The sequence below is a fragment of the Lepisma saccharinum genome, chromosome 12 (genome assembly GCF_977018435.1).
Source record: "Lepisma saccharinum chromosome 12, izLepSacc3.1, whole genome shotgun sequence".
Taxonomy (NCBI): domain Eukaryota; kingdom Metazoa; phylum Arthropoda; class Insecta; order Zygentoma; family Lepismatidae; genus Lepisma; species Lepisma saccharinum.
The window spans coordinates 40588374-40607393 of NC_139240.1; positions in this window are offsets into that span (position 1 = coordinate 40588374).

The following is a 19020-nucleotide window of genomic DNA, read 5'->3' on the forward strand; positions in this document are numbered from 1 at the left end:
CAAAGAATGTGAAGCAAATTGGTGAATCTATGGCTACCATCAATATTGTTAAGCTGGCAACCACATGGAACGATCGGGTTACGTCTGCAATAAAATCTTTGACGCCAGCGGCGGTGAGCGATCAACATTCTAACCAGAAGGTTGGTTCCTTCCTGCCTCAAAATTGAAAGGTTGACGGTCTTGCCTTTCTGGACTTGGTTTTTGATTTTCACAAAGGTGCTTCCAGGAAATTTGTCGAGCAGGGCTACGTGTGCGCCTGTCCAGGGGCGGATCCAGGATTCAGTTTTTTGGGGGGAAGCACCAATTTCCAAAAGTGTACACATAAATACTAATGAAGATTACAGTACTACTTTAAATTAAAGTTTACCATGGTGAAACAAGTTTTATATACTTTAATATTTCTTTTAAGTACCAATTCCAGTCATCTGTACATGCGGCCAAGTTATTAAGAACAAATATATTTAAAAATTGCATTGTAAAAAAAAACAATGTATTAAAATTAGCGTATTCCTCGCGAACACAGAAACGCACAAGTTACAGAAGTATTTTCATATTATAAACAGTCTGTTTTACTTCATTTCTTATTTTTTTTTTTTTTTTTTTTGCTTTATAATTAGTTTAATGTAGCACCTGAGTCCTTTTCAGTAACATGCATGATGCATGATAAAGCTGCTAGTAATTTGGACACCAGTGTAACTTTTCAATCGTCAAATAATTGGAACTTACTAAAGACATTTAACTCACTCTACAAATAGACTTCTCACTCATTGATGTATGAAGGGAGAGAAGTAAGCGCAGCGCGCTCTTCCTGAAGCCGGGTCACGTGACAGAACCGGAGAAGTCAGAACAAAACATTCGAAGACGTCGTAAGAAAGCATGGAATTTTGTGTACTTTGGAATAAGGTTTAGGAAGCAATGGTGGCCGCTCAATATGTGGCTGTACTAACGGAAGCGACAGGAAACCTGAAGGAATAACAAACAACAAGCAAATAAAGCAAGTTATAGTTTGTTTTGTAGTATTTAAGTGTAAAGTAGACCTCGAGTTTTCGTTTGTAGTTTGAGCCTACTTCCATGATCCTTCCAGCCCGCGTGCGCTTGCAGCAGCCGATGCGACGTTCTTCTGTCTGTGAAGTCATTAGTTCAAGTATCAGTGGCGTGGCGTGACTTTTAAAAAGTGTTACCGGCCATCAATCAGTACGACAATTATGCCTGCTAGACGTTATTACACCCCCCCCCCTTTTCGGTAAAGAAAACATGTCGAGCTAGATTTTTGTTCATTTCGTTCTTGTTTTGCAATAAGCGCAGTGATTTAGCCACAAACACTCCTAGAAAGAACTACCACTCACGAGACAGTTAACACAAAAATCCAATGAATAGTGGTAGACCTTTGTCAATTCTTCATCTGTGTCCGTTTCTTTGCAATGAGCTGCGAAGGGGAAGAAGAAGAACCACACTTTCCTCGGGTCAGTTTGACGTTTGTGTGGTGAGCAGACGACAGAACTCCGTTCCTTTGTGGAAGAGAAGCTCAGCTGTACGCACTGTTGCCAACTTAGTATTTTGGAGCAAAGTTTGTCCAAATCACGAATCACACCAAGCAACTATATTTTCGTCTATTACCTAACTGGTCTCAGTTGTAGTTCTGTATGTTACGCCCTCCCTTGCCCGGGAAAACAAATGCTACCACTACCTAGATAGAGGCGGCAAAATCTCCCTCGGACAAGCGAAATAGCGTTACGGTCCAGGTTAAGTTCGTGTGTAGGAACCGGTGACCAACAGTGCATAGTAATAAGCCATATCGAATAAAAACAAAGACATATGTACTTCCAAATTTGCACCTCTTTACCTGTAGCCGGGAAGCGGCTAGCTGCATACCTGAAAATCACGGGTAGCGACATGCATACGAAAATGATATAGCCCAAAATTAACATGAAAATAAAAAGTATATTCTATTCATAACCAACAAAAATGGAATTATTACAGGTCCCCACACTTGCACTCTCACATTCTCTCTCAGATTCAATCCTCATGGGGTCATCGACACAAGAAATTATACATGACATGTACAGGTTTTATGACGACAAGCCCTAATTATTGCATTCTCAATTAATTTTATCTTACTTTTTTGTCTAATCAGGTCATTTGTGATTTTGCTCCAGTGCTACTTAAATCCTAGCCAGCCCTTACTTAAGTTCACCTTTTGTTTTTTAAAAAAGAAACTAGTCGGCGCGGTGACCATACATTACTTGACCAGTATAAACAAAGGCGTCTTAACGGCAATTACATTCACGTGGGCGGACGTTTTCCTTTTACAAGACCTCACGTGGTTCAAACATAACAAATAACCTCCGTTGAGTGACGCAAACATGTACTCTCTAGCAGGCGGGACTTAAACACTTCGCCGCGACGAGCAATTCACATTACCAGGCAAATACTTTAACAAATAATCACATATGCGACCGGACATAGCTAGCAGCGACACAGCGCTGACACATAAAAATGAACAAACCTCAAGTAGAATATGCAATTAAGCGGGCGGCGCTTTACTCTAATAGTACGCACTTTAAACAAATACAAAGGAGCACAAACAACAATGATTTTAAGATCATAAAAAAATATCACAAGGAATACGAAAAATTGACCTGAGACGAATAGATTACAAATGACAAGCGCGACGGGAGTTTGGTATGAAGTTCGAGTTGAGTGGGCGTTTTCAAAATGTCGACGAATTTCAAGGGCGTTCTCTAAATCAATCGGGCCGTCACGTGTTAAGGTTCACACAGATGAATACTTTACCATCTCTCAGCTTCCGGGGTGCATCCTGGCGTCGTTATGGGCGATTGAAAAACACATAGTATTCACACGGAAGGTTTCCTTGGTCGCGACGATGGAGATGCGAAACGTGTTCAAACACCTAGTTCCCCGGCTCCTCTTCCTCTCGGGATCGGTGGATCTCCGTGGTATGGCGCGGTTCGGACGTCGCATCTGAGCGGGCGTCGTCGGCGTCGTCGGGGCGTCAACATCTCTCTCTACGTCTCTCTGTCGCGGTTGGTAGGCGTCGTCGGCGTCGTCGGAGCGTCAACATCTTTCTCTACGTCTCTCTGTCGCGGCTGGTAGGCGTCGTCGGGGCGTCAACGTGGCGAATGGTAGGCATCGTCGGCGTATCAATAGGGCGGCGTTCGACGTTCTCTCTCTCTCTCCATGGCGGCGGATAGGCATCATCGGCGTATCAATAGGGCGGCGTTCGACGTTCTCTCTCTCTCTCCATGGCGGCGGATAGGCATCATCGGCGTAGCTTCTTCTGACGTCGGGCGAATCGACGTAACGCCCTCATCTCCTTTCTTCCTCTAGCCCGCCATAGTTTCCGGTGTTCCTTGTTTCTCAAAAATTATAAATGGCGTAAGGTAATCACGGAAACACGGTTTCGCTTCAACTTCCCCCAGCGGTTGAGGTAGGCGCACTCGTGTAGACTTACTGCCTATCACACACACTGGTGTTCGCACAACACAACAAAGTCCACTGTACACGAAAGGTAGCACAAAGGTGCTCTCGTTCCAAGAATCGCGGCAAAACTGTATATGGAGAGGTAGCACGGAGCTCCTCTCGCTACAAGGATCGCGGTAAGACTGTGTAACGAAAAACCATGTCCTTCGTTTTATTTAGATTTTGAAAAACGACGCTAGGCGATCGTTGAAGCGACGCTTCCGAAGAGGTCAGTCCACTTTGCTCTATTGTCTCCAAACTAGGACCTACCGTGTCCGAAGTTGACTTGCGCGGATTAAGCTTCCGCCTGGCTGTCGCCCATAGCTCAATTGCAATCGCTGTCCACAAACTGATCAATTAGAACCGATTTGATCTGGCGTCCGTAATTGTCGCTTGATCGTGACGAAACTCCACACATCCGTCCTTGCACACATGCCGCTGCGCTGGTATAAGTTTCACATGAATCTGACCGTTGGAAACCGAGATATTTAAATGTTTGTCATTACGGTCGAATTTCCTAAGCTTTAGACGCATAGCGTGACCCTTCAGGTGCTCACCCTTAACACAAGCGAATGTCTCGTTCCTCCCGTCGGCTTGGCAAAGATCAAATATGTAATCTTACAAATTAAAACACTTAACACTTTGAATCAACACGTCTTTTTACCGCTACATACATGAATAATAATGATAATAATAATGACGGTAAATCTGACTGTCACAACCTCGCCCCTCTCCTTCTTACAAGGATTTCGTAAGCGTGAAAAATTCGCTCTACACAGGGACGGAAATTTTTTTGTTTACAAATCCTTGAACACTCTGTATATAAAAATTGACAAGCAAATACATGAACACCCTGTATATAAAAATTGACAAGCAAATACATGAACACCCTGTATATAAAAATTGACAAGCAAATACATGAACACCCTGTATATAAAAATTGACAAGCAAATACATGAACACCCTGTATATAAAAATTTACTCTCTGAACGGCACGGACACTGTGACCTTCCAGATACTTAACATATATAATAACACCCTGAATATAAACATAACACGAAGAGTATGTACACAAAACAAGAACAAGATGTGAGCATTTACGTGTCAGCTTGCATTCCTACGTCGCTCTTACTCTCGTACAGTGCTGTCCACTCTCTGCGCTTCTCATCGGAACAGTTCCACCTCTTGCAGTTCTCTATATGTTGGGGTGCTATGGTCTTCCCAGACGTGCAGCCCACTAACTCCAGAATATTGGCGGCGAGCTTGCTCTTGCAGAAGTACGGACCATCATACATGAAAAAGAGCTTCTTGATTTTCCCTTCAATTTGAGAGCTAAGTCCGTGATTTTTTACGAATGCGAGGTCTCCAGTTCGAATCTCGGCGCCGTCTCTTGCCTGTCTTTCATTGGCCTTCCTCCTGGTTTCTCTCGTCCGTTCGACGGCCATCAGGATCTTTTGTTTGACAGTTGGGTCGCGGTTGTCCTCCCTCAATCCAAAGTGACGAATTACGTCTCTCCGAGGTGTGCTGCCGAATTGTAGCTCTGCTGGTGTGAACCCAAGGGTGTCGGATTCTGTGTTGTTTAGGAGGAGTACAATCGAGGTGACGTGCTTGCTCCATTCCTGATGCTGTTTATGGCAAAATAATCTCAAGAGGCGGTTCATTTCACAGTGCATGCGTTCGACCTTGTTTGCCTGCGGCCTGTAGCTCGGGGTCCATATGGGCTTCACTGCGTATGCTTCCAAAGTGTCCCTCCAGAGGTTACTTGTGAACTGAGCTCCGCGGTCCGTGAGAATGTAGCGCGGAGTTCCGAGGTGTATAAAGTAATTTTCCGTAAGCTTACGGAGCAGCACCCTTGTCGCGGTTGACCTGACTGGGTAGGCAACCAGGAAACGACTGCATCCATCCATAACTGTGAATAGGTACTTCATGCCGTCCTTGATTTTCGGGAGTGGTCCCACGCAGTCTGCGAACAACACTTCCCGCGGTTTCTCTGCCACAAACGATGTTGGGTTTTTTGCTGCTCTGACGCGGTTAGGCTTAGTTTGCATACAGATGACGCAATCGCGCACCCATTTCTTAGCGTCTTTCCGCATCCCTTTCCAATAATAGGTACTCTCGAGGTATCTCCACATTTTCCTCCCCCCAAAGTGACCTGATTTGTCATGCGCTTCCTCCAAGACTTTCTTTCTCGCTTCAGCTGGCACATATACCCTCAGGCGCTCCGGGTTGTGGACATCCGTCTTGCACAGGATCCCGTTCGGGACGATAAAATGCTCTTTCACGCGTCGCTGGCGACGTGGATCTGCGGGTTGCTGGTCTTCCAGGATACTGAAGTACTGTGCAAGCTCGGCATCTTCGTGTTGCATTTCTATAAACCGCCCGCGGCTGAAGGTGGTCAGGTACAGGGAATCGAACTGCATCAAATTTACGTGCACTTTTGTTAATCCTTTCCCCCCAACGTATCTTGACAGGGCATCAGGCACAACATTCTCTCGCCCTTTCACATACTCCACCTCGAACGAGTAGCGCTGAAGGCGATTGCTCCACCTCGTTAGTCTCCCACTCCAGTTTTTTGCGCGGTGCAGCCATTGGAGATTCCGGTGGTCTGTTCTCACAATAAAGTGTCCTCCGGCCAGATAAACATGAAAGGTTTCGATGGCCCACACCACGGCCAGGCACTCGAGTTCTCCGACGGTGTAATTTCTCTCTGCCCCCCGCAGGGAACGACTGGCGTACTGAATCACACGTTTCTCCCCCTCCTTTTCTTGATAGAGTACTGCGCCCACGGCCGTGATTGAAGCGTCGCACTGGACATAAAAGACGTCAGAAAAATCAGCGTGGTAGAGGCGAAGCTGTTCACAGACGGCATCCTTTAGTTTATCTAGGGCTCCTTGGTGTTGATGCGTCCACTTCCATGCCTTTCCTTGTTTCAGCAGTTCAAATAGGGGTGACGCAAGTTCGCTGAAGTTCTGTATGAAGCGCCGGTGCCACGTAAATATCCCTAGAAGGCGCTGGACTCCTTTCCTTGATGTCGGGGGCTCGAGCTTCCTTATCGTGTCAAACTTGACTGGGTCCTGCCTCACGCCTTGCGCGTCTATGATGTGGCCCAAAAATTGCACTTCCGGTTGAAAGAAAGCCGATTTCTCGAGTTTAATTGTCATTCCCGCATCTCGTAATTTACTGAGGATCAGGTTTAGATGTTCAAAATGTTCTTCCACGTTTCTTGAAAAGCACAAGATGTCATCAACATACCACAGACAGAGATCTTTCACTTCGTGTCCGAGCACTTCCGCCATGGCGTTCGTGAAAGCTTGCACGCCGTTAGAGATTCCGAACGGAACGACGGTAAACTCATATAAGTTGTCCTCGAATCCGAAGGCTGTATAAGGCATGCTCTGTTCGCACCAGGGAACCTGCCAGAATCCGGATAACATATCGATTTTTGAGAACACGTGTTTTCCATGGAACAGTTGTAGGGTGTCCTGTAGTTTTAATGTTCTGACGCGTTCCAGCTTACACCTCGTATTTAGCGCGCGAAAATCTCCGCAAATTCTGAGGCTATTGTCAAATTTCTTCACCACGAGTAGAGGATTCAAATGTACGGAGCGTGATTTCCTAATTACGCCCCACTCCAGCATCTGCTGCAGCTGCCGACGCACTTCCGGTCGATGTGTAAACGCTATCGGGTAAGGCTTACTGACAACTGGACTTTCTCCCTCGACACGGATTTCATGCGTATACTTCTGGCACTTTCCCGGCCTTTCATCAAGAACGACGGCATTCTCCCTCAAAAGTTTGGCGAAAACTTGCTTCTGACTCGCTGAGAGATTCTCACACGAAGCAACTGCGGCGTGCAATCTTTCCTGTACTCCTTTGTCGCGGTCGACCTCTGAACATAAAGCGACGACGGGCTGGAACTCGCCCTCTTCTCCTGCGCATGACCTCCAGAATTCGACGTTAAACTCTTCGTCGCGATTATTCAAGGTTACAAAGTGTCGACCGATGTTGAGCACAGACGCATACCGACTCAGGAAATCCATTCCTAGCAGCAGGTCCACGGACAATGACTGGACCACCAGAACCTCAACCTCAACATGATGTTTATCCAGCGTTGCCTGCAGAATGGTGTGACCGAGAGGCCTCTCTCTCGCTTTGCCCGAGAAATCGATGAGTCTAAAGTCTCGTACGTGCCGAAGTTGTGGCCTGCGCACTCCCTTTGTCACGCGCCGCCAAGTTGCCTCCGAGCATAAGCTTGCCTCACTTCCTGTGTCTAGGAGCCCCATCACAATTTCATCGCCCACTCGCAGTTGTACATGTGGCGATTTCGAAGGCCAGCGGTCCTCGTGACTTTCCTCGGCTTCTTCGTCGACGTGGATCTCCTCGTCCAGCCAAGCGGCACGAATCCTGATCGGCGTGGTCTTTGTTTCATCCGGGTGGTTCGGCTCAAGCGAAGGTGGATCAGGTGTAGTCTGCCCCGCATCCGAGCCCTGACGCGAGACTTTTATTAGTTTCCCGGATGCTGGTATCCCGACGGTCCTGGCCTGGGCGAACCGCGTCTGGAATTCGGCCTGGTCTCTTCTCTCGCTGGGCTCCGTTGCGTCCTCGCTCCACGGCGTCCTGCATCTCCCCGATCTGACTCCGGGCTGACCGTTCTGCTATGTGCGTTGCGCTGATAGAATCCATCCCGGACTTGGCCGTTCTGAAAAAAGCCGTCGTTTCTCCTTGGCGACGCATGAGTTGGACCTCCACGCCGTCTCCTGCCTCTGAACGGGCGTCTTCGTTGCGGTGAGGGTGGATCTTGCAGCTGGCGGTTCCTTTCAGCCCCTGGAGCGTGGTGCTGTCCTCTCCATCCCTGCTGGACTAGATGAACGCGCGGGTGTTTATTCCGGTGCGACGAATCATCTTCCGGTCGGCGCCGCTTGCTAAACTTCTCACCCCTGGTTTTCTGCCTCTCCTCCTCGCACTGAAACAGGTTTTCCAGTGTGAGGGACATCGCGTCGGCGTCAAACACGCATGCTCCATTGAGATGACGACGAATCTCGTGTGGGAAATGGTACACCAGAGCGGCTATTATCTCCGCCGTGGTCATTTGGGGTTGCAGAGACTTGAACTCATTGTACCGTTTCCAAAAGTACTGGGCATACGTGAGTCCTCCGCCCCTGTCGTATCGTTCGTTTCGCACCTGCATTAGCATCCTCTCGACCTGCAGGGGACGTTGAAAATAAGTGAGAAACGCTTCCTTGAACTCCTCATATGAATTGAAGTTCCCCTCGTTCCTGTCCATCCAGTTCTTGGCCCGGTCCTGCATTAAACCTTTCAGAATCAGAAGCCTATCCTCGTCCGTCAGACCTAACTCACGGGCGGTAGAATTAAATTCCTCGAGATACGTGGAAGGAAGAATTCTGTCAGCACCCGAAAATTTTTTGAAGTGCTTCCGGTATTCGGGCGGAAACAGAGCTCTCCTGGCGGACGGTTGTAGTAACTGTAAATCCTCGTCCCTCTGCTCGCGGCGCGGACTCAACCGTGGTGACGCAGTGTCTTCTCTTCGAAAGGGGCGGGGCGTTCCTGGGGCTCGCTGGTCGCTTTCCCCGTTCGAACAAGTGGCGACGTCGGCTGCCGGTGGTGACGTCAATCTGGGCTCCCGCGACGATTGTGAAGTGCCGCTGCTAGTTATGCTCAGTTGACGCACTTTCATCTCGAGGTCCTCAATTCGTTCGGAATTCCCTTCGGCTTTAACTGAAATTTCCCGCACATGTCGCCCCAGGGAGTCTATGCCACGGTCACATGTCGCTTCCAGCTGCACGCATTTTCGGGCCATCTGCTGCATACCTTCTTCCTGGTCGCGCACGCTCTGAGACAGTGTTGCCATCTGGTTCTCATGCCGGTCGATCCGCACGTTGGTGTCGGCGATTTTGGCTTCGACACGGGATTCGCATTCCTGTACCCGAGTGACGAGTTCTTGCGTTATCACCTCACCGGAAGTACGGATGGTCTCCTGGAGGCGGTCTTCCGTCACTTGCATCTGGGTGCTGATGGCCTCTATCTTCCTTTGGGTGGCTTCCATCCCGCTTCGCGTGGCTTCCATCTTTGATTCTAGCGAGGCTTCGATTCCGCTTCGCGTAGCCTCCATCTTGGCTTCGAGCGAGGCTCCCATCCGCAGTAGCATCTCGATGATCTGTTGGGAGTTGGTACCACTGAGGCTAGCTGCTTCGTTGACCCATTCCGCACTTCCCGGAGAAACCGGTTGCGCGCTGACCTCATTGGCTTGCCCCCCGCTGTTCGGCAGACTGCTTCCTTCACGTGGACCTAACGGGAGATCGCACCGGGAACAAACCTGGCTAGCTGTGCCGACGTTTTCACTTTCTGGGAACTCCTCGCTGCAGACATCGCAAATCACCCTTACGTCACTCATGTTTAAGTTCTCGATGCGGCGGTTGCGCAATTTCATGAAATCAAATATTCAACCCTCGGTCGATTCTCAATGCTCGCTGACAAGCGTAAACGTGAGCGCTCACAATATATACCAATATATGTATTTAAACAATTCACAAACAGAAAAAGATAAGGGCGGTCGATTCCCCTTTTGCCAGAACTCAACTTAACGCCTAATGCCATATGCCAAACAAAAATTTTAAAATGCCTAACGCCTTAAGTAGCTGCCCTACTACCTTAACAAAATAAACGCCTAATATCTCAATTACCACCTCACGTCAAAAATAACACAATAAAATCTCACAATGAAACACAGTTACATGACACCAAAATACGCCTGACGTAGCCCTTACAAAAACGACATATACCTCTGCACTGAGGGTGCTTTCGATTTAAAATATACCGGTCCCTGTGTTCGCGGCGCCAAAAATGTATGTTACGCCCTCCCTTGCCCGGGAAAACAAATGCTACCACTACCTAGATAGAGGCGGCAAAATCTCCCTCGGACAAGCGAAATAGCGTTACGGCCCAGGTTAAGTTCGTGTGTAGGAACCGGTGACCAACAGTGCATAGTAATAAGCCATATCGAATAAAAACAAAGACATATGTACTTCCAAATTTGCACCTCTTTACCTGTAGCCGGGAAGCGGCTAGCTGCATACCTGAAAATCACGGGTAGCGACATGCATACGAAAATGATATAGCCCAAAATTAACATGAAAATAAAAAGTATATTCTATTCATAACCAACAAAAATGGAATTATTACAGGTCCCCACACTTGCACTCTCACATTCTCTCTCAGATTCAATCCTCATGGGGTCATCGACACAAGAAATTATACATGACATGTACAGGTTTTATGACGACAAGCCCTAATTATTGCATTCTCAATTAATTTTATCTTACTTTTTTGTCTAATCAGGTCATTTGTGATTTTGCTCCAGTGCTACTTAAATCCTAGCCAGCCCTTACTTAAGTTCACCTTTTGTTTTTTAAAAAAGAAACTAGTCGGCGCGGTGACCATACATTACTTGACCAGTATAAACAAAGGCGTCTCAACGGCAATTACATTCACGTGGGCGGACGTTTTCCTTTTACAAGACCTCACGTGGTTCAAACATAACAAATAACCTCCGTTGAGTGACGCAAACATGTACTCTCTAGCAGGCGGGACTTAAACACTTCGCCGCGACGAGCAATTCACATTACCAGGCAAATACTTTAACAAATAATCACATATGCGACCGGACATAGCTAGCAGCGACACAGCGCTGACACATAAAAATGAACAAACCTCAAGTAGAATATGCAATTAAGCGGGCGGCGCTTTACTCTAATAGTACGCACTTTAAACAAATACAAAGGAGCACAAACAACAATGATTTTAAGATCATAAAAAAATATCACAAGGAATACGAAAAATTGACCTGAGACGAATAGATTACAAATGACAAGCGCGACGGGAGTTTGGTATGAAGTTCGAGTTGAGTGGGCGTTTTCAAAATGTCGACGAATTTCAAGGGCGTTCTCTAAATCAATCGGGCCGTCACGTGTTAAGGTTCACACAGATGAATACTTTACCATCTCTCAGCTTCCGGGGTGCATCCTGGCGTCGTTATGGGCGATTGAAAAACACATAGTATTCACACGGAAGGTTTCCTTGGTCGCGACGATGGAGATGCGAAACGTGTTCAAACACCTAGTTCCCCGGCTCCTCTTCCTCTCGGGATCGGTGGATCTCCGTGGTATGGCGCGGTTCGGACGTCCCATCTGAGCGGGCGTCGTCGGCGTCGTCGGGGCGTCAACATCTCTCTCTACGTCTCTCTGTCGCGGTTGGTAGGCGTCGTCGGCGTCGTCGGAGCGTCAACATCTTTCTCTACGTCTCTCTGTCGCGGCTGGTAGGCGTCGTCGGGGCGTCAACGTGGCGAATGGTAGGCATCGTCGGCGTATCAATAGGGCGGCGTTCGACGTTCTCTCTCTCTCTCCATGGCGGCGGATAGGCATCATCGGCGTATCAATAGGGCGGCGTTCGACGTTCTCTCTCTCTCTCCATGGCGGCGGATAGGCATCATCGGCGTAGCTTCTTCTGACGTCGGGCGAATCGACGTAACGCCCTCATCTCCTTTCTTCCTCTAGCCCGCCATAGTTTCCGGTGTTCCTTGTTTCTCAAAAATTATAAATGGCGTAAGGTAATCACGGAAACACGGTTTCGCTTCAACTTCCCCCAGCGGTTGAGGTAGGCGCACTCGTGTAGAATTACTGCCTATCACACACACTGGTGTTCGCACAACACAACAAAGTCCACTGTACACGAAAGGTAGCACAAAGGTGCTCTCGTTCCAAGAATCGCGGCAAAACTGTATATGGAGAGGTAGCACGGAGCTCCTCTCGCTACAAGGATCGCGGTAAGACTGTGTAACGAAAAACCATGTCCTTCGTTTTATTTAGATTTTGAAAAACGACGCTAGGCGATCGTTGAAGCGACGCTTCCGAAGAGGTCAGTCCACTTTGCTCTATTGTCTCCAAACTAGGACCTACCGTGTCCGAAGTTGACTTGCGCGGATTAAGCTTCCGCCTGGCTGTCGCCCATAGCTCAATTGCAATCGCTGTCCACAAACTGATCAATTAGAACCGATTTGATCTGGCGTCCGTAATTGTCGCTTGATCGTGACGAAACTCCACACATCCGTCCTTGCACACATGCCGCTGCGCTGGTATAAGTTTCACATGAATCTGACCGTTGGAAACCGAGATATTTAAATGTTTGTCATTACGGTCGAATTTCCTAAGCTTTAGACGCATAGCGTGACCCTTCAGGTGCTCACCCTTAACACAAGCGAATGTCTCGTTCCTCCCGTCGGCTTGGCAAAGATCAAATATGTAATCTTACAAATTAAAACACTTAACACTTTGAATCAACACGTCTTTTTACCGCTACATACATGAATAATAATGATAATAATAATGACGGTAAATCTGACTGTCACAGTTCAATCCAGCCTTGGCTTTGAGGTCTACCTCTAGTTGCTTCACAGAAATTGTATTCCTATTTTAGAATGGATTTAGCTCTTTTCTGCCAATCCGATGTGACAACACTAGCTGCCCCGGTAGGTCTGACCGGCAACAGGGCCCCTTAACAGGCATATGAATAACCCCATAAAGTCCTTCCCCGCTCTTTCCTTGCATTGGCGCCCTCTTCTCCCTTGTTGCCTCTTCAGGGTAGCGGAACGGCCTCCCTCTTCGCTTCTGTCGGCTGCAGAAAAAATGTCCTAGGCAATATCTACTCGACGGGAACGGTGTTCATTAACGTATTTAACAATGTTGTCATTTTATTGAAACAACTTTTTAATTCTTTACATTTTGCTGTTACCTGCGGTAACACCGGCTACATACACGCCACGCCTCTGCAGGTGGTTATAATTAAAGTGACGGTGTTCAGAGTGGTACAGCACGGGCTGTAATGAGAGTAGCAGTCTGAAACTTCGTAGATATGCTAATGAAGCAATACGCTCGCGAATTATGCAAAACAAATAGTTCCAATTCTCGCCACCAGGGTAAAAATGGCGCTGTAAGCAGTCAAAACATGGAATTTTCCGTAACTGTGACGTCAAAGTCGGTGACATTGCCTAACCATTGTGTGAGCTCCCTGGTTGTTGCTGGTGACGCATGTTGCTGTTTTTCCTTTAGTGATGTGAATATTCGCCGAACATTAAAAGTTTGAATTTTTCCGTGTAAAAAGCAATGGCTATTGCGTAGAAAGACCGTGCACTGCTAGTAAAGTTGTTTTACCAGAATGGGAGCAATAGCAACGCTGCACTGCGGAAATATCGCCAACAGAAAGGGATGAGAAGAGGGCCCATGTCAATTAATGGGCTGAAGATGATGAAGAAAGTCGAGGAAACAGGTGAATTGGGTGTTGCACCAGACAAAAGAAGGCGGCCCATACCCGTGGAAGTTGTGGACGAAGTTGCTGTACCTGTAGCTGACCGTGCAGCACATCCTTCAACTTCTGCAACCAGTGCTAGAGCTGTGGCACGTGAATTGTCACTCCCCTGGTCAACAGTTCGCAAGGTTTTGCGGTGCATTTTACACTGGTATCCCTACAAGATTCAAACTGTGCACCAATTGAAACCCCAAGATGTTCCACAACGCCGTGAGTTTGCCCATCGGTTTTTGGCACGCATGGAAGTGGATGACATGTGGCCGGGGAATATTCTGTGGACTGACGAGGCTCATTTTACTCTGGACGGTGCAGTGAATACTCAGAACTGTCGCATATGGGGTTCCACTCGTCCACATGTTGTGCAGGAACAACCATTGCACTCAGTTTACTTGACTGCTTGGTGTGGGTTCACTAGCTCCTTCATTATTGGTCCGTTTTTCTTTAAGAAGATGACACCTCGAGGGCCTGTTAGGTGTACAGTGACATCTGCACGTTATAGGGACCTCCTTGTGCAACACGTGATTCCAGCTTTGCAAGAACGGAACTGTGAACACACCACAATTTTCATACAAGATGGGGCAACACCACATGTCGCTCGCCACGTGAAAGATTTGCTGCGAGAAACCTTCACTAATGACCGCATCATCTCTAGGCAGTTTCCAGATGCATGGCCTTCCAGATCCCCCGACCTTAATCCATGTGACTTCTGGCTGTGTGGATATTTAAAAGATCGTGTCTATCAGGGACATGTCCGGTCTCTGCCTGATCTGAAGGCTAGCATACAACGACATGTCGCTCAGATTTCACCAGACATGCTGCGAGCAACCGTCGACCATGCCGTGTTACGAATGCAGCATGTTGTTGAATTGGGAGGCTATATTGAACAGTTCTTGTAACCATAGTTCCTAATAGCCTAAACATAGTTCCTAATAAACATGCCAGAACCATTGTTCTCATGTGTTTGATCTTTCCTGCCTTTTTCCTGTAACTGTACCACGTTTTGACTGCTTACAGCGCCATTTTTTACCCTGGTGTCGAGAATAATGACGTGGAATTGCAGGCTTGGCTGGACGATTTCTTCGAGTCGAAACCAGGTGATTTCTACCGTCCAGGCGTTGAACAGCTTGTTGAACGTTGGGAAGAAGTTGTAAACAACAACGGAGAATACATTATTGATTGATTTGTTGTTCATTTCTTATTTATTTTTGTGGAAACCTAAACTTACAAAAACAAAAAAACGCCAGAACTTATGGGCCAACCCAATCTAACCACCTGGTAGATGCGGCCATCTTACGCCGACAAACTTAAGCTCCGCCTACTGGCTTCAAAATGAAACAAAGGAGTGATACGAGGCTGCAGGCAACTGTTCTCACTCACAACAATGAACCTTAGTTAGGAAAGATTTTCAAATATGTGCAAAGAAATGTAACACCTAATGCACAGGGGTACTCGTACTTACGTAAGACATTGTCTTAAAAAGCTGACAAGAACATTTCTTCTACATTCAGCTGTTTCTTAAAAATAAATAAACAACGTAGACCGTTGCATTGTTTGAGAACATTGTTGAATAAATGGGAACTTAGTTCTAATCGCACCATCTGCATATAGTGTTGGTTAGGATAATGCGCTTTAAACATTACTTTCACGCCCTTTGATTCCTTCATGACGGAACAAAGAACAGGGAGAAACTTCACAAACGATTTATGAAAGAAACATAGTCGATGTTCGAGAGGCACCAACTTTCAATGGTGTATGGGGGGCACCAACTTTCAACGATGCACGTGGGCACCAACTTTCAACGATGTTCGGGGACACCAACTTCCAATGGTGTATGGGGGGTGGGGGTACCAACTTTCAATGATGCACGTGGGCACCAACTTCAAATGATGTTCAGCACTCAGCAATTTTTAACGATAGACGGGGTGCACCACTTTTCAAAAGTGTACACATAATTAATAAGACATTTTTTATTAATTTTTTTCTGGATCCTCCACTGCGGCTGCCTGTCCCATTTAGCCCCGTTCTTTCTTTGTGCACTCGATATCGAGATAGGGAACGCCGTCAATCTTATCTGTGCATGTGCAATCGCTTACTCCGGCGAAGGTTTGAGCACTTTGGTCAAGATTATCTCGAGAACCAGTCCACAGAAAATTTTCAAATTTTAATTGAACACTGAGAAAGGATGTTTCTAGACAACCACTGATTGATATTTTCATTTTCTGCATCAACGTCCCGAAAATTAATTAATTCATTTTGCTCTTGAAGTATTGTAATTTCTTTTTCTCATTTTTCTTGACCTGGCAATCCTGCAGAGAGCCCTGTCGACTCCGCATGGAGGAGAGGGGAGACGGAGGAGACCCAAGGAGAACGCACCAGAAGCTTTCGCAAGCACTTGGAAAGACGTTCATTCGCTCGGCTTTCGACTGCAATAAAAAAATTATTTGCCGGCAGTGGCGGTGATGAATCAGTAAAAGCTGAAGTACAGGACGTTTCACAGGATCTAGCCAAGTTCATTTCAAAGGTCTAGGTCTTATCATATCTGGTTTTGTCTATTAATGAGTGTCAGTCCCTTTTTTGGAATCTGACTCAGAATTGTCAATTGTTTTTGAATGACATATTGGGTTAGATCTCAATCATCTCTAGACAGTGGAACTTGCCGCCTCCCGCCAACTTTTCGCCACTTTTGCCCCCGCACTATGCTAAATCTTATCTACAAAGGGAAATATGCTGTTTTCGCACCTTGTCCCACCGGTTTTGGAACCCAATCGCCGCCACTGTCTCTAGATGAACTTCGAGAGCCATAACGATATATGTGTGTGTATTGGGGGAGAGTAATAATCAAACAAACTGCGCATTAGAGAAATGAAATTTAAAAATGACGCAGTAGAAAAATAAACCTTTCCTGTAATTTGCTATACTATATCACACAATGTAGTACAAAACACATTTCCGTTCTCAAAATTTCTTGGTATGTTTTATTTTCCTTCCGTTGTCTCTCCTAATAGTGATTATGAAAGCATTTGTGCATCTGGTCAATGTTTCCAAGCTTTTCTTTTGTCGCCATTTTCATCTTCCAAGATGGTGGACTTTACCGAAAGAGATGGGTAGCGGATTTTTTCAATAGAGAAAATTATATATTTTGGCACATTCTGAAACAAAATTTATTTGTGTTGCCATTATTTCCATGTGAAATGGTTTATTTTCTCTACTGTTAGACCAAATGCCATGTTAAATCCATAAATAATTTATAACTTCTGTTTTTTTCGTTTCAGGTCTTGAAGTTCTGCGCTTAGGGCAGTGTCTGGAAGAAAGCGCATAGATACCTATGTAACAAACATCTGTTTCGTTTATCTTGGATAAATAACATAATCATGCAAAATATTTTCCTTCAAAATTTTCCTTTTCGGAATACGTAGTGTTTAAAATGTAAACTGTGTTGCTTCGAGTCTTGCTTTTTTATGTTGAAGCAATGTTAGTTCATCTTAGTATCACATTATTTGTGAGGTACGTTTTTGTAATCACGATCTCACATCAATTCAAAGTCCAAAAATACCATCGAGAAAGTATCCCCCTGCATATTTTTTGTCTATTCGAATACTACAATATGGTGTAGCCAGGCACGTATCTAGAAATAGATTTCGGAGGGGGGAGGTCCGACCAAGTCTCTCAATAATAATAATAATAATAATTATTATTATTATTAAATCGTTCAATACATACTTCTGTACGCTGTCGTACGCAGAGAGGTCCTGATGAGGCTGCAGCCTCCTCCGAAATTTGGAGAAAGTGAACATTTTCAAACTAAAACTCAGGAAAAACCAGAGTGGTAAGTGCAAAACATGTTAAAATGACACCGAATTGCCACTTTTGAGAGTGGAAGGTTCGAAATATGTATATGGCGCCCCCTAGAAACTTTTATAAAGGACCTGGTCCTTACAAGTTCAAAAAAAATAATTCACCTATCATCCCTTCCATGTAATTATCATGACATTTATTAGAGCACAGAAAATGCATCCTTACTAAGTTATTTATTTACTTTACCTACACGTACTGTGTTAGTTATTTACGGATTCTAATAAGCAGGGTTGGCAAAATTTGTGTTTTTTTTAAAAGAACAAAACAAACTGTTTTTTTGTTTAAAACATGTTTTTTTTTGTTTTAAACATAGTTTTAAACATGAGTTAAAAAAACATGTTTTAAACAAAAGAAAGTCAACCTTTTCCCAGTAAATTGTAGTTAATCGTTAAAGAAAAAAATACTCATTGTTATGAGTACAGTGGCGGCAAGGACAGTTTATTGCCCTTTGGAGATAAGGTTTACCATACTGCAGGGTAGGGGTGTGCGGGACAGAATTTTTTGGGTAGGGAAGGCAAATTCTTCAAATCCCGACATTCGGGACGGGATATTTTCGAAATTTCCCAAAGCTCTTGAAATCTCGAATTCTACACGTAATTTCCATGTTAAGTGCTTGTTTTTGCACTTCTGGTACAAAAACTAACAATTTCCGGTAAGTTCCAGACCTTTACAATGCAGAAAACGTCCAGAATTGACGACTTTCAAAATGAACATTCGGTATTTCCCGACTGCTTGGGATCCCGAAAAGTCGGGAAGTCATTTTCCGAAGTCGCGATCGGGACGGGAATATTTTTTCCCGATCCCGGTTCCGACTTTTGGGGATCCTGCACACCTCTACTGCAGGGACAAAAGTTGGAGTAATAGCCCCCTTTTTCCGCCTATGCTGAAGTAGGTTAGGATTCATATTCATCTAAATTTCAAGAAACTAAATATTATAGAATTACTATCCTCGTCCTGGAGAAATCAGGGTGAGATATTTCCTGCTGCCTGAACAGTTCATATAGCAGAAAATAACCTTCAGTGTCATAATAGATTCTCCAGATCAATTTATCTTTCCAAGTACAAAATTATGTTACCAAAAGTAACCATCTGCGCTTCATTCAGTCATACAAACCAATGAATCGTATCGCAAGAGAAAAAAAAATTCACGGCATGATCAAAATCACGCATTGTGTATTCAGATATTAGTTTCCAGCTCCCACCAGTCCCAAACTTACAGGACGGTACGAAACAAAGAACTGAGAAGTTTTGTTTTCTACAGTAAAGCACCCGTCTCTTTTGTCGCACAACAGTTTTGCTACCTTCTGC